The sequence below is a fragment of the Hyla sarda genome, chromosome 1 (genome assembly GCF_029499605.1).
Source record: "Hyla sarda isolate aHylSar1 chromosome 1, aHylSar1.hap1, whole genome shotgun sequence".
In the NCBI taxonomy this organism is placed as follows: Eukaryota; Metazoa; Chordata; class Amphibia; order Anura; family Hylidae; genus Hyla; species Hyla sarda.
This window is the reverse complement of record NC_079189.1, coordinates 256,758,227-256,782,263: the sequence shown is the minus strand read 5'-3', so window position 1 is coordinate 256,782,263 and position 24,037 is coordinate 256,758,227. Positions and strand designations below refer to the sequence as shown.

Here is a 24,037-nt window from a genome sequence, read left to right as displayed (position 1 = left end):
TTCAGCTTAGGATGGCCGTTGACATCTTCACGCCTTGTATATTGTGGATTTAAGCATCAATAAATATTTTTATTTGTCGGAGAGGAAGGCTGCAACAGAGCAAAATGTCAATGGCACCTTGGATTGCCAGCCAGTCTCCAATGCCGGTAACTGCCGGGCAGCAGTCTGCGATCTGAGGAGAGCAGGCACGTTCAGGCTTAGGATGGCCGTTGACAGCTTCACACCCTGTATATTGTGGATTTAAGCATCAATAAATTATTTTCGGAATCGGAGCGTAAGGCGGCAACAGAGCAAAATGTCAACAGCAGCCGGGATTCCCAGCCAGTGTCCCATGCTGGTACTTACCGGGCCCTAAGATCTGTACCAGTCTGCGATCTGATGAGAGCAGGCGCGTTAAGCTTAGGATGGCCGTCGACAGCTTCACACCTTGTATACTGTGGATTTAAGCATCGATAAATTCTTTTCGGAATCGGAGCGGAGGGCAGCAATAGAGAAAAATGTCAACGGCACCTGGGATTCCCAGCCAGTCTCCCCTGCCAGTACCTACCGGGCCCTAAGCTGGGTAGCAGTCTGCAATCTGACGAGAGGAGGCACTTTCAGCTTACGATGGCCATTGACAGCTTCATGCTTTTTATACTGTGCATTTAAGCATCAATAAATCCTTTTCGGAATCGGAGAGGAAGGCGGCAAAAGAGAAAAATGTCAATAGTTCCTTGGATTGCCAGCCAGTCTCCCATGCCCGGACTTGCCGGGCAGAAGTCTGCGATCTGACAAGAACAGGCACACACAGCTTATGATAGCCGTAGACGGCTTCACACCCTGTATACTGTGGATTTAAGCATCAATAAATTCTTTTCGGAATCGAAGCAGAAGGCAGCTACAGAGCAAAATGTCAACAACACCTGGGATTCCCAGCCAGTCTCCCATGCTGGTACTTACCGGGCCCTAAGCTGGATAGCAGTCTGCGATCTGACGAGAGCAGGCGCGTTCAGCTTAGGATGGCCGTTGACAGCTTCACACTTTGTATACTGTGGATTTAAGCATCAATAAATAATTTTCAGAATCGGAGCAGAAACAGAGCAAAATGTCAACGGCAGCCGGGATTCCGAGCCAGTCTCCCATGCTGGTACTTACCAGGCCCGAAGCTGGGTAGCAGTCTGCGATCTGACGAGAACAGGCGCATTCAGCTTAGGATGGCCGTAGACATCTTCACACCCTGTATACTGTGGATTTAAGCATCAATAAATCCTTTTCGGAATCGGAGCGGAAGGCGGCAACAGAACAAAATGTCAACGACACCTGGGATTCCCAGCCAGTCTCCCATGCTGGTACTTACCGGGCCCTAAGCTGGGTAGTAGTCTGCGATCTGACGAGAGCAGGCGCGTTCAGCTTAGGATGGCCGTCGACAGCTTCCCGCCCTTTATACTGTGCATTGAAGCATCAATAAATCCTTTTCGGAATCGGAACGGAAGGCGGCAACAGAGCAAAATGTCAACGGCAGCCGGGATTCCCAGCCAGTGTCTCATGCCGGTACTTACCGGGCCCTAAGATCTGTACCAGTCTGCGATCTGACGAGAGCAGGCGCGTTAAGCTTAGGATGGCCGTCGACAGCTTCACACCTTGTATACTGTGGATTTAAGCATCAATCAATAAATTATTTTCGGAATCGGAGCGGAAGGCAGCAATAGAGCAAAATGTCAACGGCACCCGGGATTTCCAGCCAGTCTCCCATGCCAGTACTTACCAGGCCCTAAGCTGGGTAGCAGTCTGCGATCTGACGAGAACAGGCGCGTTCAGCTTAGGATGGCCATTGACAGCTTCATGCTTTTTATACTGTGCATTTAAGCATCAATAAATCCTTTTCGGAATCGGAGAGGAAGGCGGCAACAGAGCAAAATGTTAATAGCACCTTGGATTGCCAGCCAGTCTCCCATGCCCGTACTTGCCGGGCAGCAGTCTGCGATCTGACAAGAACAGGCACATTCAGCTTAGGATAGCCGTAGACAGCTTCACACCCTGTATACTGTGGATACTGTGGATTTAAGCATCAATAAATCCTTTTCGGAATCGGAGCGGAAGGCGGCTACAGAGCAAAATGTCAACAACACCTGGGATTCCCAGCCAGTCTCCCATGCTGGTACTTACCGGGCCTTAAGCTGGGTAGCAGTCTGCGATCTGACGAGAGCAGGCGCGTTCAGCTTAGGATGGCCCTTGACAGCTTCACGCCCTTTATACTGTGCATTTAAGCATCAATAAATCATTTTCCGAATCGGAGCGGAAGGCGGCAACAGAGCAAAATGTCAACTGCACCCGGGATTCCCAGCCAGTCTCCCATGCCGGTACTTACTGGGCCCTAAGCTGGGTAGCAGTCTGCGATCTGACGAGAGCAGGCGCGTTAAGCTTAGGATGGCCGTTGACATCTTTACGCCTTGTATATTGTGGATTTAAGCATCAATAAATATTTTTATTAATCGGAGAAGAAGGCGGCAACAGAGCAAAATGTCAATGGCACCTTGGATTGCCAGCCAGTCTCCCATGCCGGTATCTGCCGGGCAGCAGTCTGCGATCTGAGAAGAGCAGGCACGTTCAGGCTTCGGATGGCCGTTGACAGCTTCACACCCTGTATATTGTGGATTTAAGCATCAATAAATCCTTTTCCGAATCGGAGCGGAAAGCGGCAACAGATTAAAATGTTAACTGCACCTGGGATTCCCAGCCAGTCTCCCATGCTGGTACTTACCAGGCCCTAAGCTGGGTAGCAGTCTGCGATCTTATGAGAGCAGGCGCGTTCAGCATAGGATGGCCGTTGACAGCTTCACACTTTGTATACTGTGCATTTAAGCATCAATAAATCCTTTTCGGAATCGGAACGGAAGGCGGCAACAGAGCAAAATGTCAACGGCAGCCGGGATTCCCAGCCAGTGTCCCATGCCGGTACTTACCGGGCCCTGAGATCTGTACCAGTCTGCGATCTGACGAGAGCAGGCGCGTTAAGCTTAGGATGGCCGTCGACAGCTTCACACCTTGTATACTGTGGATTTAAGCATCAATAAATTATTTTCGGAATCATAGCGGAAGGCAGCAATAGAGCAAAATGTCAACGGCACCCGGGATTCCCAGCCAGTCTCCCATGCCAGTACTTATTGGGCCCTAAGCTGGGTAGCAGTCTGCGATCTGACGAGAGCAGGCGCGTTCAGCTTAGGATGGCCATTGACAGCTTCGTGATTTTTATACTGTGCATTTAAGCATCAATAAATCCTTTTCGGAATCGGAGAGGAAGGCGGCAACAGAGCAAAATGTCAATCGCACCTTGGATTGCCAGCCAGTCTCCCATGCCCGTACTTGCCGGGCAGCAGTCTGCGATCTGACAAGAACAGGCACATTCAGCTTAGGATAGCGGTAGACGGCTTCACACCCTGTATACTGTGGATTTAAGCATCAATAAATCCTTTTCGGAATCGGAGCGGAAGGCGGCTAAAGAGCAAAATGTCAACAACACCTGGGATTCCCAGCCAGTCTCCCATTCTGGTACTTACCGGGCCCTAAGCTGGGTAGCAGTCTGCGATCTGACGACAGCAGGCGCGTTCAGCTTAGGATGGCCGTTGACAGCTTCACGCCCTTTATACTGTGCATTTAAGCATCAATAAATCCTTTTCCGAATCGGAGCGGAAGGCGGCAACAGATTAAAATGTCAACTGCACCCGGGATTCCCAGCCAGTCTCCAATGCTGGTACTTACCAGGCCTTAAGCTGGGTAGCAGTCTGCGATCTGACGAGAGCAGGCGCATTTAGCTTAGGATGGTCATTGACAGCTTCACACTTTGTATACTGTGCATTTAAGCATCAATAAATCCTTTTCGGAATCGGAACGGAAGGCGGCAACGGGGCAAAATGTCAACGGCAGCCGGGATTCCCAGCCAGTGTCCCATGCCGGTACTTACCGGGCCCTAAGATCTGTACCAGTCTGCGATCTGATGAGAGCAGGCGCGTTCAGCTTAGGATGGCCGTTGACAGCTTCTCGTCCTTTATACTGTGCATTTAGGCATCAATAAATCCTTTTCGGAATCGGAACGGAAGGCGGCAACAGAGCAAAATGTCAACGGCAGCCAGGATTCCCAGCCAGTGTCCCATGCCGGTACTTACCGGGCCTTAAGATCTGTACCAGTCTGCGATCTGACGAGAGCAGGCGCGTTAAGCTTAGGATGGCCGTCGACAGCTTCACACCTTGTATACTGTGGATTTAAGCATCAATAAATTATTTTCGGAATCGGAGCGGAAGGCAGCAATAGAGCAAAATGTCAACGGCACCCGGGATTCCAAGCCAGTCTCCCATGCCAGTACTTACCGGGCCCTAAGCTGGGTAGCAGTCTGCGATCTGACGAGAGCAGGCGCGTTCAGCGAAGGATGGCCGTTGACATCTTCACGCCTTGTATACTGTGGATTTAAGCATCAATAAATATTTTTTTTAATCGGAGAGGAAGGCTGCAACAGATCAAAATGTCAATAGCACCTTGGATTGCCAGCCAGTCTCCCATGCCCGTACTTGCCAGGCAGCAGTCTGCGATCTGACAAGAACAGGCGCATTCAGCGAAGGATAGCCGTAGACGGCTTCACACCCTGTATATTGTGAATTTAAGCATCAATAAATCCTTTTCGGAATCGGAGCAAAATGTCTACAGAGCTACAGAGCAAAATGTCAACAACACCTGAGATTCCCAGCCAGTCTCCCATGCTGGTACTTACCGGGCCCTAAGCTGGGTAGCAGTCTGCAATCTGATGAGAGCAGGCGCGTTCAGCTTAGGATGGCCGTTAACAGCTTCACGTACTTTATACTGTGCATTTTAGCATCAATAAATCCTTTTCCGAATCGGAGCGGAAGGTGGCAACAGATTAAAATGTCAACTGCACCCGGGATTCCCAGCCAGTCTCCCATGCTGGTTCTTACCAGGCCCTAGGCTGGGTAGCAGTCTGCGATCTGACGAGAGCAAGCGCGTTCAGCTTAGGATGGCCGTTGACAGCATCTCGCCCTTTATACTGTGCATTTAAGCATCAATAAATCCTTTTCGGAATCGGAACGGAAGGCGGCAACAGAGCAAAATGTCAACGGCAGCCGGGATTCCCAGCCAGTGTCCCATGCCGGTACTTACCGGGCCCTAAGATCTGTACCAGTCTGCGATCTGACGAGAACAGGCGCATTCAGCTTAGGATGGCCGTAGACCTCTTCACACCCTGTATACTGTGGATTTAAGCATCAATAAATCCTTTTCCGAATCGGAGCGGAAGGCGGCAACAGATTAAAATGTCAACTGCACCCGGGATTCCCAGCCAGTCTCCCATGCTGGTACTTACCAGGCCCTAAGCTGGGTAGCAGTCTGCGATCTGATGAGAGCAGGCGCGTTCAGCTTAGGATGGCCGTTGACAGCTTCACATTTTGTATACTGTGCATTTAAGCATCAATAAATCCTTTTCGGAATCGGAACGGAACGGAAGGCGGCAACAGAGCAAAATGTCAACGGCAGCCGGGATTCCCAGCTAGTCTCCCATGCTGGTACTTACCGGGCCCTAAGCTGGGTAGCAGTCTGCGATCTGACGAGAGCAGGCGCATTCAGCTTAGGATGGCCGTTGACAGCTTCTCGCCCTTTATACTGTGCATTTAAGCATCAATAAATCCTTTTCGGAATCGGAACGGAAGGCGGCAACAGAGCAAAATGTCAACGGCAGCCGGGATTCCCAGCCATTTTCCCATGCCGGTACTTACCAGGCCCTAAGATCTGTACCAGTCTGCGATCTGACGAGAGCAGGCGCGTTAAGCTTAGGATGGCCGTCGACAGCTTCACACCTTGTATACTGTGGATTTAAGCATCAATAAATTCTTTTCGGAATCGGAGCGGAAGGCAGCAATAGAGCAAAATGTCAACTGCACCCAGGATTCCCAGCCAGTGTCCCATGCTGGTACTTACCGGGCCCTAAGCTGGGTAGCAGTCTGCGATCTGACGAGAGCAGGCGCGTTCAGCTTAGGATGGCCGTTGACAGCTTCACACTTTGTATACTGTGGATTTAAGCATCAATAAATAATTTTCGGAATCGGAGCAGAAACAGAGCAAAATGTCAACTGCACCCGGGATTCCCAGCCAGTCTTCCATGCTGGTACTTACCAGGCCCAAAGCTGGGAAGCTGTCTGCGATCTGACGAGAACAGGCGCATTCAGCTTAGGATGGCCGTAGACATCTTCACACCCTGTATACTGTGGATTTAAGCATCAATACATCCTTTTAGGAATTGGAGCGTAAGGCGGCAACAGAGCAAAATGTCAACGGCAGCCGGGATTCCCAGCCAGTGTCCCATGCCGATACTTACCGGGCCCTAAGATCTGTACCAGTCTGCGATCTGACGAGAACAGGCGCATTCAGCTTAGGATGGCCGTAGACATCTTCACACCCTGTATACTGTGGATTTAAGCATCAATAAATCCTTTTCCGAATCGGAGCGGAAGGCGGCAACAGATTAAAATGTTAACTGCACCCGGGATTCCCGGCCAGTCTCCCATGCTATAACTTACCAGGCCCTAAGCTGGGTAGCAGTCTGCGATCTGATGAGAGCAGGCAGGTTCAGCTTAGGATGGCCGTTGACAGCTTCACATTTTGTATACTGTGCATTTAAGCATCAATAAATCCTTTTCGGAATCGGAACGGAAAGCGGCAACAGAGCAAAATGTCAACGGCAGCCGGGATTCCCAGCCAGTCTCCCATGCTGGTACTTACCGGGCCCTAAGCTGGGTAGCAGTCTGCGATCTGACGAGAGCAGGCGCGTTCAGCTTCTCGCCCTTTATACTGTGCATTTAAGCATCAATAAATCCTTTTTGGAATCGGAACGGAAGGCGGCAACAGAGCAAAATGTCAACGGCAGCCGGGATTCCCAGCCAGTGTCCCATGCCGGTACTTACCGGGCCCTAAGATCTGTACCAGTCTGCGATCTGACGAGAACAGGCGCATTCAGCTTAGGATGGCCGTAGACATCTTCACACCCTGTATACTGTGGATTTAAGCATCAATAAATCATTTTCGGAATCAGAGCGTAAGGCGGCAACAGAGCAAAATGTCAACGGCAGCCGGGATTCCCAGCCAGTGTCCCATGCCGGTACCTACCGGGCCCTAAGATCTGTACCAGTCTGCGATCTGATGAGAGCAGGCGCGTTAAGCTTAGGATGGCCGTCGACAGCTTCACACCTTGTATACTGTGGATTTAAGCATCGATAAATTATTTTCGGAATCGGAGCGGAGGGCAGCAATAGAGCAAAATGTCAACGGCACCTGGGATTCCCAGCCAGTCTCCCCTGCCAGTACCTACCGGGCCCTAAGCTGGGTAGCAGTCTGCGATCTGACGAGAGGAGGCACTTTCAGCTTACGATGGCCATTGACAGCTTCATGCTTTTTATACTGTGCATTTAAGCATCAATAAATCCTTTTCGGAATCGGAGAGGAAGGCGGCAACAGAGCAAAATGTCAATAGCACCTTGGATTGCCAGCCAGTCTCCCATGCCCGTACTTGCCGGGCAGCAGTCTGCGATCTGACAAGAACAGGCACATTCAGCTTAGGATAGCCAAAGACGGCTTCACACCCTGTATGCTGTGGATTTAAGCATCAATAAATCCTTTTCGGAATCGAAGCGGAAGGCGGCTACAGAGCAAAATGTCAACAACACCTGGGATTCCCAGCCAGTCTCCCATGCTGGTACTTACCGGGCCCTAAGCTGGGTAGCAGTCTGCAATCTGACGAGAGCAGGCGCGTTCAGCTTAGGATGGCCATTGACAGCTTCAAACTTTGTATACTGTGGATTTAAGCATCAATAAATAATTTTCGGAATCGGAGCAGAAACAGAGCAAAATGTCAACTGCACCCGGGATTCCCAGCCAGTCTCCCATGCTGGTACTTACCAGGCCCGAAGCTGGGAAGCAGTCTGCGATCTGACAAGAACAGGTGCATTCAGCTTAAGATGGCCGTAGACATCTTCACACTCTGTATACTGTGGATTTAAGCATCAATAAATCCTTTTCGGAATCGGAGCGAAAGGCGGCAACAGAGCAAAATGTCAACGGCAGCCGGGAATCCCAGCCAGTGTCCCATGCCGGTACTTACCGGGCCCTAAGATCTGTACCAGTCTGCGATCTGACGAGAGCAGGCGCGTTCAGCTTAGGATGGCCGTTGACAGCTTCTCGCCCTTTATACTGTGCATTTAAGCATCAATAAATCCTTTTCCGAATCGGAGCGGAAGGCGGCAACAGATTAAATTGTCAACTGCACCCCGGATTCCCAGCCAGTCTCCCATGCTGGTACTTACCACGCCCTTAGCTGGGTAGCAGTCTGCGATCTGACGAGAGCAGGCGCGTTCAGCTTAGGATGGCCGTTGACAGCTTCACACTTTGTATACTGTGGAATTAAGCATCAATAAATAATTTTCGGAATCGGAGCAGAAACAGAGCAAAATGTCAACTGCACCCGGGATTCCCAGCCAGTCTCCCATGCCAGTACTTACCGGGCCCTAAGCTGGGTAGCAGTCTGCGATCTGACGAGAGCAGGCGCGTTCAGCTTAGCACAGCCATTGACAGCTTCATGCTTTTTATACTGTGGATTTAAGCATCAAGAAATAATTTTCGGAATCGGAGCAAAATGTCAACTGCACTCAGGATTCCCAGCCAGTCTCCCATGCTGGTACTTACCAGGCCCGAAGCTGGGTAGCAGTCTGCGATCTGACGAGAACAGGCGCATTCAGCTTAGGATGGCCGTAGACATCTTCACACCCTGAATACTGTGGATTTAAGCATCAATAAATTCTTTTCGGAATCGGAGCGTAAGGCGGCAACAGAGCAAAATGTCAACGACACCTGGGATTCCCAGCCAGTCTCCCATGCTGGTACTTACCGGGCCCTAAGCTGGGTAGCAGTCTGCGATCTGACGAGAGCAGGCGCGTTTAGCTCAGGATGGCCGTTGACAGCTTCTCGCCCTTTATACTGTGCATTTAAGCATCAATAAATCCTTTTCAGGATCGGAACGGAAGGCGGCAACAGAGCAAAATGTCAACGGCAGCCGGGATTCCCAACCAGTGTCCCATGCCGGTACTTACCGGGCCCTAAAATCTGTACCAGTCTGCGATCTGACGAGAGCAGGCGCGTTAAGCTTAGGATGGCCGTCGACAGCTTCACACCTTGTATACTGTGGATTTAAGCATCAATAAAGCAAAATGTCAACGGCACCCGGGATTCCCAGCCAGTCTCCCATGCCAGTACTTACCGGGCCCTAAGCTGGTTAGCAGTCTGCGATCTGACGAGAGCAGGCGCGTTCAGCTTAGGATGGCCTTTGACATCTTCACGCCTTGTATACTGTGGATTTAAGCATCAATAAATATTTTTTTTAATCGGAGAGGAAGGCGGCAACAGAGCAAAATGTCAATAGCACCTTGGATTGCCAGCCAGTCTCCCATGCCCGTACTTGCCGGGCAGCAGTCTGCGATCTGACAAGAAAAGGCGCATTCAGCTTAGGAAAGCCGTAGACGGCTTCACACCCTGTATATTGTGGATTTAAGCATGAATAAATCCTTTTCGGAATCGGAGCAAAATGTCTACAGAGCTACAGAGCAAAATGTCAACAACACCTGAGATTCCCAGCCAGTCTCCCATGCTGGTACTTACCGGGCCCTAAGCAGGGTAGCAGTCTGCGATCTGATGAGAGCAGGCGCGTTAAGCTTAGGATGGCTGTTGACAGCTTCTTGTCCTTTATACTGTGCATTTAAGCATCAATAAATCCATTTCCGAATCGGAGCGGAAGGCGGCAACAGATAAAAATGTCAACTGCACCCGGGATTCCCAGCCAGTCTCCCATGCTGGTACTTACCAGGCACTGAGCTGGGTAACAGTCTACGATCTGACGAGACCAGGCGCGTTCAGCTTAGGATGGCGGTTGACAGCTTTGCACTTTGTATACTGTGCATTTAAGCATCAATAAATCCTTTTCGGAATCGGAACGGAAGGCAGCAACAGAGCAAAATGTCAACGACAGCCGGGATTCCCAGCCAGTGTCCCATGCCGGTACTTACCAGGCCCTAAGATCTGTACCAGTCTGCGATCTGACGAGAGCAGGCGCGTTAAGCTTAGGATGGCTGTTGACAGCTTCACACCTTGTATACTGTGGATTTAAGCATCAATAAATTCTTTTCGGAATCGGAGCAATAGAGCAAAATGTCAACAGCAACCGGGATTCTCAGCCAGTCTCCCATGCCAGTACTTTCCAGGCCCTAAGCTGGGTAGCAGTCTGCGAACTGACGAGAGCAGGCGCGTTCAGCTTAGGATGGCCATTGACAGCTTCATGCTTTTTATACTGTGCATTTAAGCATCAATAAATCCTTTTCGGAATCGGAACGGAAGGCAGCAACAGAGCAAAATGTCAACTGCACCCGGGATTCCCAGCCAGTCTCCCATGATGGTACTTACTGGGCCCTAAGCTTGGTAGCAGTCTGCGATCTGACGAGAGCAGGCACGTTCAGCTTAGGATGGCCGTTGACATCTTCACGCCTTGTATATTGTGGATTTAAGCATCAATAAATATTTTTATTAATCGGAGAGGAAGGCGGCAACAGAGCAAAATGTCAAGGGCACCTTGGATTGCCAGCCAGTCTCCCATGCCGGTATCTGCCGGGCAGCAGTCTGCGATCTGAGGAGAGCAGGCACGTTCAGGCTTAGGATGGCTGTTGACAGCTTCACACCCTGTATATTGTGGATTTAAGCATCAATAAATCCTTTTCCGAATCGGAGCGGAAGGCGGCAACAGATTAAAATGTCAACTGCACCCGGGATTCCCAGCCAGTCTCCCATGCTGGTACTTACCAGGCCCTAAGCTGGGTAGCAGTCTGCGATCTGACGAGAGCAGGCGCGTTCAGCTTAGGATGCCCGTTGACAGCTTCACACTTTGTAAACTGTGGATTTAAGCATCAATAAATAATTTTCGGAATCGGAGCAGAAGCAGAGCAAAATGTTAACAGCACCCGGGATTCCCAGCCAGTCTCCCTAGCTGGTACTTACCAGGCCCGAAGCTGGGTAGCAGTCTGCGATCTGACGAGAACAGGCGCATTCAGCTTAGGATGGCCGTAGACATCTTCACACCCTGTATACTGTGGATTTAAGCATCAATAAATCCTTTTCGGAATTGGAGCGGAAAGCGGCTACAGAGCAAAATGTCAATGGCAGCCGGGATTCCCAGCCAGTGTCCCATGCCGGTACTTACCGGGCCCTAAGATCTGTACCAGTCTGCGATCTGACGAGAGCAGGCGCGTTAAGCTTAAGATGGCCGTCGACAGCTTCACACCTTGTATACTGTGGATTTAAGCATCAATAAAAAAAAAATTTAATCGGAGAGGAAGGCGGCAACAGATCAAAATGTCTATAGCACCTTCGATTGCCAGCCAGTCTCCCATGCCCGTACTTGCCGGGCAGCAGTATGCGATCTGACAAGAACAGGCGCATTCAGCTTAGGATAGCCGTAGACGGCTTCACACCCTGTATATTGTGGATTTAAGTATCAATAAATCCTTTTCGGAATCGGAGCAAAATGTCTACAGAGCTACAGAGCAAAATATCAACAACACCTGAGATTCCCAGCCAGTCTCCCATGCTGGTACTTACCAGGCCCTAAGCTGGGTAGCAGCCTGCGATCTGACAAGAGCAGGCACGTTCAGCTTAGGATGGCCGTTGACAGCTTCTTGCCCTTTATACTGTGCATTTAAGCATCAATAAATCCTTTTCGGAATCGGAAACGGAAGGCGGCAACAGAGCAAAATGTCAACGGCAGTCGGGATTCCCAGCCAGTGTCCCATGCCGGTACTTACCGGGCCCTAAGATCTGTACCAGTCTGCGATCTGACAAGAGCAGGCGCGTTAAGCTTAGGATGGCCGTCGACAGCTTCACACCTTGTATACTGTGGATTTAAGCATCAAATCCTTTTCGTAATCGGAGCGTAAGGCGGCAACAGAGCAAAAGGTCAACGACACCTGGGATTCCCAGCCAGTCTCCCATGCTGGTACTTACCGGGCCCTAAGCTGAGTAGCAGTCTGCGATCTGACGAGAGCAGGCGCGTTCAGCTTAGGACAGCCATTGACAGCTTCATGCTTTTTATACTGTGCATTTAAGCATCAATAAATCCTTTTCGGAATCGGAGAGGAAGGCGGCAACAGAGCAAAATGTCAATAGCACCTTGGATTGCCAGCCAGTCTCCCATGCCCGTACTTGCCGGGCAGCAGTCTGCGATCTGACAAGAACAGGCACATTCAGCTTAGGATGGCCGTAGACGGCTTCACACCCTGTATACTGTGGATTTAATCCTTTAAATCCTTTTCGGAATCGGAACGGAAGGCGGCTGCAGAGCAAAATGTCAACAACACCGGGGATTCCCAGCCAGTCTCCCATGCTGGTACCTACCGGGCCCTAAGCTGGGTAGCAGTCTGCGATCTGACGAGAGCAGGCGCGTTCAGCTTAGGATGGCCGTTGACAGCTTCACGCCCTTTATACTGTGCATTTAAGCATCAATAAAACCTTTTCCGAATCGGAGCGGAAGGCGGCAACAGATTAAAATGTCAACTGCACCCGGGATTCCCAGCTAGTCTCCCATGCTGGTACTTACCAGGCCCTAAGCTGGGTATCAGTCTGCGATCTGACGAGAGCAGGCGCATTCAGCTTAGGATGGCCGTTAACAGGTTCACACTTTGTATACTGTGCATTTAAGCATCTATAAATCCTTTTCGGAATCGGAACGGAAGGCGGCAACAGAGCAAAATGTCAACGGCAGCCGGGATTCCCAGCCAGTGTCCCATGCCGGTACTTACCGGGCCCTAAGATCTGTACCAGTCTGCGATCTGACGAGAGCAGGCGCGTTAAGCTTAGGATGGCCGTTGACAGCTTCACACCTTGTATACTGTGGATTTAAGCATCAATAAATTATTTTCGGAATCAGAGCGGAAGGCAGCAATAGAGCAAAATGTCAATGGCAACTGGTATTCCCAGCCAGTCTCCCATGCCAGTACTTTCCGGGCCCTAAGCTGGGTAGCAGCCTGCAATCTGACGAGAGCAGGCGCGTTCAGCTTAGGATGGCCATTGACAGCTTCACGCCTTGTATATTGTGGATTTAAGCATCAATAAATATTTTTATTAATCGGAGCGGAAGGCGGCAACATAGCAAAATGTCAACTGCACCCTGATTCCCAGCCAGTCTCCCATGCCGGTACTTACTGGGCCCTAAGCTGGGTAGCGGTCTACGATCTGACGAGAGCAGGCACGTTCAGCTTAGGATGGCCGTTGGCATCTTCACGCCTTGTATATTGTGGATTTAAGCATCAATAAATATTTTTATTAATCGGAGCGGAAGGCGGCAACAGAGCAAAATGTCAATGGCACCTTGTATTGCCAGCCAGTCTCCCATGCCGGTAACTGCCGGGCAGCAGTCTGTGATCTGAGGAGAGCAGGCACGTTCAGGCTTAGGATGGCCGTTGACAGCTTCACACCCTGTGTATTGTGGATTTAAGCATCAATAAATCCTTTTCCGAATCAGAGCGGAAGGCGGCAACAGATTAAAATGTCAACTGCACCCGGGATTCCCAGCCAGTCTCCCATGCTGGTACTTACCAGGCCCTAAGCTGGGTAGAAGTCTGCGATCTGACGAGAGCAGGCGCGTTCAGCTTAGGATGGCCGTTGACAGCTTCACACTTTGTATACTGTGGATTTAAGTATCAATAAATAATTTTCGGACTCGTAGCAGAAACAGAGCAAAATGTCAACTCCACCCGGGATTCCCAGCCAGCCTCCCATGCTGGTACTTACCAGGCACGAAGCTGGGTAGCAGTCTGCAATCTGACGAGAACAGGCGCATTCAGCTTAGGATGGCCGTAGACATCTTCACACCCTGTATACTGTGGATTTAAGCATCAATAAATCCTTTTCGGAATCGGAGCGTAAGGCGGCAACAGAGCAAAATGTCAACGACACCTGGGATTCCCAGCCAGTCTCCCATGCTGGTACTTTCCGAGCCCTAAGCTGGGTAGCAGTCTGCGATCTGACGAGAGCAGGCACGTTCAGCTTAGGATGGCCGTTGACAGCTTCTTGCCCTTTATACTGTGCATTTAAGCATCAATAAATCCTTTTCGGAATTGGAAACGGAAGGCGGCAACAGAGCAAAATGTCAACGGCAGCCGGGATTCCCAGCCAGTGTCCCATGCCGGTACTTACCGGGCCCTAAGATCTGTACCAGTCTGCGATCTGACAAGAGCAGGCGCGTTAAGCTTAGGATGGCCGTTGACAGCTTCACACCTTGTATACTGTGGATTTAAGCATCAATAAATTCTTTTCGGAATCGGAGCGGAAAGCAGCAATAGAGCAAAATGTCAACGGCACCCGGGATTCCCAGCCAGTCTCCCATGTTGGTACTTACCGGGCCCTAAGCTGGGTAGCAGTCTGCAATCTGACGAGAGCAGGCACGTTCAGCTTAGGATGGCCATTGACAGCTTCATGCTTTTTATACTGTGCATTTAAGCATCAATAAATCCTTTTCGGAATCGGAGAGGAAGGCGGCTACAGAGCAAAATGTCAACAACACCTGGAATTCCCAGCCAGTCTCCCATGCTGGTATTTACCGGGCCCTAAGCTGGGTAGCAGTCTGTGATCTGACGAGAGCAGGCGCGTTCAGCTTATGATGGCCGTTGACAGCTTCACACCCTTTATACTGTGCATTTAAGCATCAATAAATCCTTTTCCGAATCGGAGCGGAAGGCAGCAACAGATTAAAATGTCAACTGCACCCGGGATTCCCAGCCAGTCTCCCATGCCGGTACTTACTGGACCCTAAGCTGGGTAGCAGTCTGCAATCTGACGAGAACAGGCGCGTTCAGCTTAGGATGGCCGTTGACAGCTTCTCGCCCTTTATACTGTGTTTTTAGGCATCAATAAATCCTTTTCGGAATCGGAACGGAAGGCGGCAACAGAGCAAAATGTCAACGGCAGCCGGGATTCCCAGCCAGTGTCCCATGCCAGTACTTACCAGGCCCTAAGCTGGGTAGCAGTCTGCGATCTGACGAGAGCAGGCGCGTTCAGCTTAGGATGGCCATTGACAGCTTCATGATTTTTATACTGTGCATTTAAGCATCAATAAATCCTTTTCGGAATCGGAACGGAAGGCGGCAACAGAGCAAAATGTCAACTACACCCGGGATTCCCAGCCAGTCTCCCATGCCGGTACTTAATGGGCCCTAGGCTGGGTAGCAGCCTTCGATCTGACGAGAGCAGGCGCGTTCAGCTTAGGATGGCCATTGACAGCTTCATGCTTTTTATACTGTGCATTTAAGCATCAATAAATCCTTTTCGGAATCGGAACTGAAGGCGGCATAAGAGCAAAATGTCAACGGCAACCGGGATTCGCAGCCAGTCTCCCATACCGGTACTTACTGGGCCCTAAGCTGGGTAGCAGTCTGCAATCTGACGAGAGCAGGCGCGTTCAGCTTAGGATGGCCGTTGACAGCTTCTCGCCCTTTATACTGTGCATTTAGGCATCAATAAATCCTTTTCGGAATCGGAACGGAAGGCGGCAACAGAGCAAAATGTCAACGGCAGACGGGATTCCCAGCCAGTGTCCCATGCCAGTACTTACCAGGCCCTAAGCTGGGTAGCAGTCTGCGATCTGACGAGAGCAGGCGCGTTCAGCTTAGGATGGCCATTGACAGCTTCATGCTTTTTATACTGTGCATTTAAGCATCAATAAATCCTTTTCGGAATCGGAACGGAAGCGGCAACAGAGCATAATGTCAACTGCACCCGGGATTCCCAGCCAGTCTCCCATGCCGGTACTTACTGGGCCCTAAGCTGGGTAGCAGTCTGCGATCTGACGAGAGCAGGCGCGTTCAGCTTAGGATGGCCGTTGACATCTTCACGCCTTGTATACTGTGGATTTAAGCATCAATAAATATGTTTATTAATCGGAGAGGAAGGCGGCAACAAAGCAAAATGTCAACGGCACCTTGGATTGCCAGCCAGTGTCCCATGCCGGTAACTGCCGGGCAGCAGTCTGCGATCTGAGGAGAGCAGGCACGTTCAGGCTTAGGATGGCCGTTGACAGCTTCATGCTTTTTATACTGTGCATTTAAGCATCAATAAATCCTTTTCGGAATCGGAGAGGAAGGCGGCTACAGAGCAAAATGTCAACAACACCTGGAATTCCCAGCCAGTCTCCCATGCTGGTATTTACCGGGCCCTAAGCTGGGTAGCAGTCTGTGATCTGACGAGAGCAGGCGCGTTCAGCTTATGATGGCCGTTGACAGCTTCACACCCTTTATACTGTGCATTTAAGCATCAATAAATCCTTTTCCGAATCGGAGCGGAAGGCAGCAACAGATTAAAATGTCAACTGCACCCGGGATTCCCAGCCAGTCTCCCATGTTGGTACTTACCAGGCCCTAAGCTGGGTAGCAGTCTGCAATCTGACGAGAGCAGGCGCGTTCAGCTTAGGATGGCCGTTGACAGCTTCACACTTTGTATACTGTGCATTTAAGCATCAATAAATCCTTTTCGGAATCGGAACTGAAGGCGGCATAAGAGCAAAATGTCTACGGCAACCGGGATTCCCAGCCAGTCTCCCATGCCAGTACTTACCGGGCCCTAAGCTGGGTAGCAGTCTGCGATGAGACGAGAGCAGGCGCGTTCAGCTTAGGATGGCCATTGACAGTTTCCTGATTTTTATACTGCGCATTTAAGCATCAATAAATCCTTTTTCGGAATCGGAGCGGAAGGCGGCAACAGAGCAAAATGTCAACTGCACCCGGGATTCCCAGCCAGTCTCCCATGCCGGTACTTACTGGACCCTAAGCTGGGTAGCAGTCTGCAATCTGACGAGAACAGGCGCGTTCAGCTTAGGATGGCCGTTGACAGCTTCTCGCCCTTTATACTGTGTTTTTAGGCATCAATAAATCCTTTTCGGAATCGGAACGGAAGGCGGCAACAGAGCAAAATGTCAACGGCAGCCGGGATTCCCAGCCAGTGTCCCATGCCAGTACTTACCAGGCCCTAAGCTGGGTAGCAGTCTGCGATCTGACGAGAGCAGGCGCGTTCAGCTTAGGATGGCCATTGAAAGCTTCATGATTTTTATACTGTGCATTTAAGCATCAATAAATCCTTTTCGGAATCGGAACGGAAGGCGGCAACAGAGCAAAATGTCAACTACACCCGGGATTCCCAGCCAGTCTCCCATGCCGGTACTTAATGGGCCCTAGGCTGGGTAGCAGCCTTCGATCTGACGAGAGCAGGCGCGTTCAGCTTAGGATGGCCATTGACAGCTTCATGCTTTTTATACTGTGCATTTAAGCATCAATAAATCCTTTTCGGAATCGGAACTGAAGGCGGCATAAGAGCAAAATGTCAACGGCAACCGGGATTCGCAGCCAGTCTCCCATACCGGTACTTACTGGGCCCTAAGCTGGGTAGCAGTCTGCAATCTGACGAGAGCAGGCGCGTTCAGCTTAGGATGGCCGTTGACAGCTTCTCGCCCTTTATACTGTGCATTTAGGCATCAATAAATCCTTTTCGGAATCGGAACGGAAGGCGGCAACAGAGCAAAATGTCAACGGCAGACGGGATTCCAAGCCAGTGTCCCATGCCAGTACTTACCAGGCCCTAAGCTGGGTAGCAGTCTGCGATCTGACGAGAGCAGGCGCGTTCAGCTTAGGATGGCCATTGACAGCTTCATGCTTTTTATACTGTGCATTTAAGCATCAATAAATCCTTTTCGGAATCGGAACGGAAGCGGCAACAGAGCATAATGTCAACTGCACCCGGGATTCCCAGCCAGTCTCCCATGCCGGTACTTACTGGGCCCTAAGCTGGGTAGCAGTCTGCGATCTGACGAGAGCAGGCGCGTTCAGCTTAGGATGGCCGTTGACATCTTCACGCCTTGTATACTGTGGATTTAAGCATCAATAAATATTTTTATTAATCGGAGAGGAAGGCGGCAACAAAGCAAAATGTCAACGGCACCTTGGATTGCCAGCCAGTGTCCCATGCCGGTAACTGCCGGGCAGCAGTCTGCGATCTGAGGAGAGCAGGCACGTTCAGGCTTAGGATGGCCATTGACAGCTTCACACCCTGTGTATTGTGGATTTAAGCATCAATAAATCCTTTTCCGAATCGGAGCGGAAAGCGGCAACAGAGTAAAGTGTCAACTGCACCCGGGATTCCCAGCCAGTCTCCCATGCTGGTACTTACCAGGCCCTAAGCTGGGTAGCAGTCTGCGATCTGACGAGAGCAGGCGCGTTCAGCTTAGGATGGCCGTTGACAGCTTCACACTTTGTATACTGTGGATTTAAGCATCAATAAATAATTTTCGGAATCGGAGCAGAAACAGAGCAAAATGTCAACTGCACCCGGGATTCCCAGCCAGTCTCCCATGCTGGTACTTACCGGACCCTAAGCTGGGTAGCAGCCTGCGATCCGACGAGAGCAGGCACGTTCAGCTTAGGATGGCCGTTGACAGCTTCTCGCCCTTTATACTGTGCATTTAGGCATCAATAAATCCTTTTCGGAATCGGAACGGAAGGCGGCAACAGAGCAAAATGTCAACGGCAGACGGGATTCCCAGCCAGTGTCCCATGCCAGTACTTACCAGGCCCTAAGCTGGGTAGCAGTCTGCGATCTGACGAGAGCAGGCGCGTTCAGCTTAGGATGGCCATTGACAGCTTCATGCTTTTTATACTGTGCATTTAAGCATCAATAAAACCTTTTCGGAATCGGAACGGAAGCGGCAACAGAGCATAATGTTAACTGCACCCGGGATTCCCAGCCAGTCTCCCATGCCGGTACTTACTGGGCCCTAAGCTGGGTAACAGTCTGCGATCTGACGAGAGCAGGCGCGTTTAGCTTAGGATGGCCGTTGACATCTTCACGCCTTGTATACTGTGGATTTAAGCATCAATAAATATTTTTATTAATCGGAGAGGAAGGCGGCAACAAAGCAAAATGTCAACGGCACCTTGGATTGCCAGCCAGTGTCCCATGCCGGTAACTGCCGGGCAGCAGTCTGCGATCTGAGGAGAGCAGGCACGTTCAGGCTTAGGATGGCCGTTGACAGCTTCACACCCTGTGTATTGTGGATTTAAGCATCAATAAATCCTTTTCCGAATCGGAGCGGAAAGCGGCAACAGAGTAAAGTGTCAACTGCACCCGGGATTCCCAGCCAGTCTCCCATGCTGGTACTTACCAGGCCCGAAGCTGGGTAGCAGTCTGCGATCTGACGAGAACAGGCGCATTCAGCTTAGGATGGCCGTAGACATCTTCACACCCTGTATACTGTGGATTTAAGCATCAATAAATCCTTTTCGGAATCGAAGCGTTAGGCGGCAACAGAGCAAAATGTCAACGACACCTGGGATTCCCAGCCAGTCTCCCATGCTGGTACTTTCCGAGCCCTAAGCTGGGTAGCAGTCTGCGATCTGACGAGAGCAGGCACGTTCAGCTTAGGATGGCCGTTGACAGCTTCTTGCCCTTTATACTGTGCATTTAAGCATCAATAAATCCTTTTCGGAATCGGAAACGGAAACGGAAGGCGGCAACAGAGCAAAATGTCAACGGCAGCCGGGATTCCCAGCCAGTGTCCCATGCCGGTACTTACAGGCCCTAAGATCTGTACCAGTCTGCGATCTGTCAAGAGCAGGCGCGTTAAGCTTAGGATGGCCGTCGACAGCTTCACACCTTGTATACTGTGGATTTAAGCATCAATAAATTCTTTTCGGAATCGGAGCGGAAAGCAGCAATAGAGCAAAATGTCAACGGCACCCGGGATTCCCAGCCAGTCTCCCATGCTGGTACTTACCGGGCCCTAAGCTGGGTAGCAGTCTGCGATCTGACGAGAGCAGGCGCGTTCAGCTTAGGATGGCCGTTGACAGCTTCACACTTTGTATACTGTGCATTTAAGCATCAATAAATCCTTTTCGGAATCGGAACTGAAGGCGGCATAAGAGCAAAATGTCAACGGCAACCGGGATTCCCAGCCAGTCTCCCATGCCAGTACTTACCGGGCCCTAAGCTGGGTAGCAGTCTGCGATGTGACGAGAGCAGGCGCGTTCAGCTTAGGATGGCCATTGACAGCTTCATGATTTTTATACTGCACATTTAAGCATCAATAAATCCTTTTTCGGAATCGGAGCGGAAGGCGGCAACAGAGCAAAATGTCAACTGCACCCGGGATTCCCAGCCAGTCTCCCATGCCGGTACTTACTGGGCCCTAAGCTGGGTAGCAGTCTGCAATCTGACGAGAGCAGGAGCGTTCAGCTTAGGATGGCCGTTGACTGCTTCTCGCCTTTTATACTGTGCATTTAGGCATCAATAAATCCTTTTCGGAATCGGAACGGAAGGCGGCAACAGAGCAAAATGTCAACGGCAGCCGAGATTCCCAGCCAGTGTCCCATGCCAGTACTCACCAGGCCCTAAGCTGGGTAGCAGTCTGCGATCTGACGAGAGCAGGCGCGTTCAGCTTAGGATGGCCATTGACAGCTTCATGATTTTTATACTGTGCATTTAAGCATCAATAAATCCTTTTCGGAATCGGAACGGAAGGCGGCAACAGAGCATAATGTCAACTGCACCCGGGATTCCCAGGTGCATTTAAGCATCAATAAATATTTTTATTAATCGGAGAGGAAGGCGGCAACAAAGCAAAATGTCAACGGCACCTTGGATTGCCAGCCAGTCTCCCATGCCGGTAACTGCCGGGCAGTGGTCTGTGATCTGAGGAGAGCAGGCATGTTCAGGCTTAGGATGGCCGTTGACAGCTTCACACCCTGTGTATTGTGGATTTAAGCATCAATAAATCCTTTTCCGAATCGGAGCGGAAGGCGGCAACAGATTAAAATGTCAACTGCACCCGGGATTCCCAGCCAGTCTCCCATGCTGGTACTTACCAGGCCCTAAGCTGGGTAGAAGTCTGCGATCTGACAAGAGCAGGCGCGTTCAGCTTAGGATGGCCTTTGACAGCTTCACACTTTGTATACTGTGGATTTTAAGTATCAATAAATAATTTTCAGACTCGTAGCAGAAACAGAGCAAAATGGCAACTCCACCCAGGATTCCCAGCCAGTCTCCCATGCTGGTACTTACCAGGCCCGAAGCTGGGTAGCAGTCTGCGATCTGACGAGAACAGGCGCATTCAGCTTAGGATGGCCGTAGACATCTTCACACCCTGTATACTGTGGATTTAAGCATCAATAAATCCTTTTCGGAATCGGAGCGTAAGGCGGCAACAGAGCAAAATGTCAACGACACCTGGGATTCCCAGCCAGTCTCCCATGCTGGTACTTACCGGGCCCTAAGCTGGGTATCAGTCTGCGATCTCACGAGAGCAGGCGCGTTCATCTTAGGATGGCCGTTGACAGCTTCACGCCCTTTATACTGTGCATTTAAGCATCAATAAATCCTTTTCCGAATCGGAGCAGAAGGCGGCAACAGATTAAAATGTCAACTGCACCCGGGATTCCCAGCCAGTCTCCCATGCTGGTACTTACCAGGCCCTAAGCTGGGTAGCAGTCTGCGATCTGACAAAAGCAGGCGCGTTCAGCTTAAGATGGCCGTTGACAGCTTCGCAATTTATATACTGTGCATTTAAGCATCAATAAATCCTTTTCGGAATCGAAACGGAAGGCGGCAACAGAGCAAAATGTCAACTGCACCCGGGATTCCCAGCCAGTCTCCCATGCCGGTACTTACTGGGCCCTAAGCTGGGTAGCAGTCTGCGATCTGACGAGAGCAGGCGCGTTCAGCTTAGGATGGCCGTTGACAGCTTCACACTTTGTATACTGTGGATTTAAGCATCAATAAATAATTTTCGGAATCGGAGCAGAAGCAGAGCAAAATGTTAACAGCACCCGGGATTCCCAGCCAGTCTCCCTAGCTGGTACTTACCAGGCCCGAAGATGGGTAGCAGTCTGCGATCTGACGAGAACAGGCGCATTCAGCTTAGGATGGCCGTAGACATCTTCACACCCTGTATACTGTGGATTTAAGCATCAATAAATCCTTTTTCGGAATCGGAGCGGAAGGCGGCAACAGAGCAAAATGTCGACGACACCTGGGATTCCCAGCCAGTCTCCCATGCTGGTACTTACCGAGCCCTAAGCTGGGTAGCAGTCTGCGATCTGATGAGAGCAGGCGCGTTCAGCTTAGGATGGCCGTTGACAGCTTCTCGACCTTTATACTGTGCATTTAGGCATCAATAAATCCTTTTCGGAATCGGAACGGAAGGCGGCAACAGAGCAAAATGTCAATGGCAGCCGGGATTCCCAGCCAGTGTCCCATGCCGGTACTTACCGGACCCTAAGATCTGTACCAGTCTGCGATCTGACGAGAGCAGGCGCGTTAAGCTTAGGATGGCCGTCGACAGCTTCACACCTTGTATACTGTGGATTTAAGCATCAATAAAAAAAATTTTTAATCGGAGAGGAAGGCGGCAACAGATCAAAATGTCTATAGCACCTTCGATTGCCAGCCAGTCTCCCATGCCCGTACTTGCCGGGCAGCAGTCTGCGATCTGACAAGAACAGGCGCATTCAGCTTAGGATAGCCGTAGACGGCTTCACACCCTGTATATTGTGGATTTAAGTATCAATAAATCCTTTTCGGAATCGGAGCAAAATGTCTACAGAGCTACAGAGCAAAATGTCAACAACACCTGAGATTCCCAGCCAGTCTCCCATGCTGGTACTTACCAGGCCCTAAGCTGGGTAGCAGCCTGCGATCTGACAAGAGCAGGCACGTTCAGCTTAGGATGGCCGTTGACAGCTTCTTGCACTTTATACTGTGCATTTAAGCATCAATAAATCCTTTTCGGAATCGGAAACGGAAGGCGGCAACAGAGCAAAATGTCAACGGCAGTCGGGATTCCCAGCCAGTGTCCCATGCCAGTACTTACCGGGCCCTAAGATCTGTACCAGTCTGCGATCTGACAAGAGCAGGCGCGTTAAGCTTAGGATGGCCGTCGACAGCTTCACACCTTGTATACTGTGGATTTAAGCATCAATAAATCCTTTTCGAAATCGGAGCGTAAGGCGGCAACAGAGCAAAAGGTCAACGACACCTGGGATTCCCAGCCAGTCTCCCATGCTGGTACTTACCGGGCCCTAAGCTGGGTAGCAGTCTGCGATCTGACGAGAGCAGGCGCGTTCAGCTTAGGACAGCCATTGACAGCTTCATGCTTTTTATACTGTGCATTTAAGCATCAATAAATCCTTTTCGGAATCAGAGAGGAAGGCGGCAACAGAGCAAAATGTCAATAGCACCTTGGATTGCCAGCCAGTCTCCCATGCCCGTACTTGCCGGGCAGCAGTCTGCGATCTGACAAGAACAGGCACATTCAGCTTAGGATGGCCATTGACAGCTTCATGATTTTTATACTGTGCATTTAAGCATCAATAAATCCTTTTCGGAATCGGAACGGAAGGCGGCAACAGAGCAAAATGTCAACTACACCCGGGATTCCCAGCCAGTCTCCCATGCCGGTACTTAATGGGCCCTAGGCTGGGTAGCAGCCTTCGATCTGACGAGAGCAGGCGCGTTCAGCTTAGGATGGCCATTGACAGATTCATGCTTTTTATACTGTGCATTTAAGCATCAATAAATCCTTTTCGGAATCGGAACGGAAGGCGGCAACAGAGCATAATGTCAACTGCACCCGGGATTCCCAGCCAGTCTCCCATGCCGGTACTTACTGGGCCCTAAGCTGGGTAGCAGTCTGCGATCTGACGAGAGCAGGCGCGTTCAGCTTAGGATGGCCGTTGACATCTTCACGCCTTGTATACTGTGGATTTAAGCATCAATAAATATTTTTATTAATCGGAGAGGAAGGCGGCAACAAAGCAAAATGTCAACGGCACCTTGGATTGCCAGCCAGTCTCCCATGCCGGTAACTGCCGGGCAGCAGTCTGCGATCTGAGGAGAGCAGGCACGTTCAGGCTTAGGATGGCCGTTGACAGCTTC

At 50.6% G+C, this 24,037-nt stretch overlaps 9 pseudogenes; all 9 read right to left on the bottom strand.

The window, feature by feature from the left end:
* Nucleotides 1-890: 890 nt before the first annotated feature.
* Nucleotides 891-1,010, bottom strand: LOC130318922 (5S ribosomal RNA; annotated as a pseudogene).
* A 1,086-nt stretch (nt 1,011-2,096) lies between these two features.
* LOC130348149 (5S ribosomal RNA) lies at nt 2,097-2,216 on the bottom strand (annotated as a pseudogene).
* A 3,083-nt stretch (nt 2,217-5,299) lies between these two features.
* On the bottom strand, nt 5,300-5,419 carry LOC130327908 (5S ribosomal RNA; annotated as a pseudogene).
* An 87-nt stretch (nt 5,420-5,506) lies between these two features.
* LOC130327112 (5S ribosomal RNA) lies at nt 5,507-5,626 on the bottom strand (annotated as a pseudogene).
* A 3,243-nt stretch (nt 5,627-8,869) lies between these two features.
* LOC130352913 (5S ribosomal RNA) lies at nt 8,870-8,989 on the bottom strand (annotated as a pseudogene).
* A 249-nt stretch (nt 8,990-9,238) lies between these two features.
* LOC130331073 (5S ribosomal RNA) lies at nt 9,239-9,358 on the bottom strand (annotated as a pseudogene).
* An 8,873-nt stretch (nt 9,359-18,231) lies between these two features.
* LOC130349215 (5S ribosomal RNA) lies at nt 18,232-18,351 on the bottom strand (annotated as a pseudogene).
* A 1,483-nt stretch (nt 18,352-19,834) lies between these two features.
* Nucleotides 19,835-19,954, bottom strand: LOC130329383 (5S ribosomal RNA; annotated as a pseudogene).
* Nucleotides 19,955-22,121: 2,167 nt separating this feature from the next.
* On the bottom strand, nt 22,122-22,241 carry LOC130352746 (5S ribosomal RNA; annotated as a pseudogene).
* Between the last annotated feature and the right edge of the window lie 1,796 nt (nt 22,242-24,037).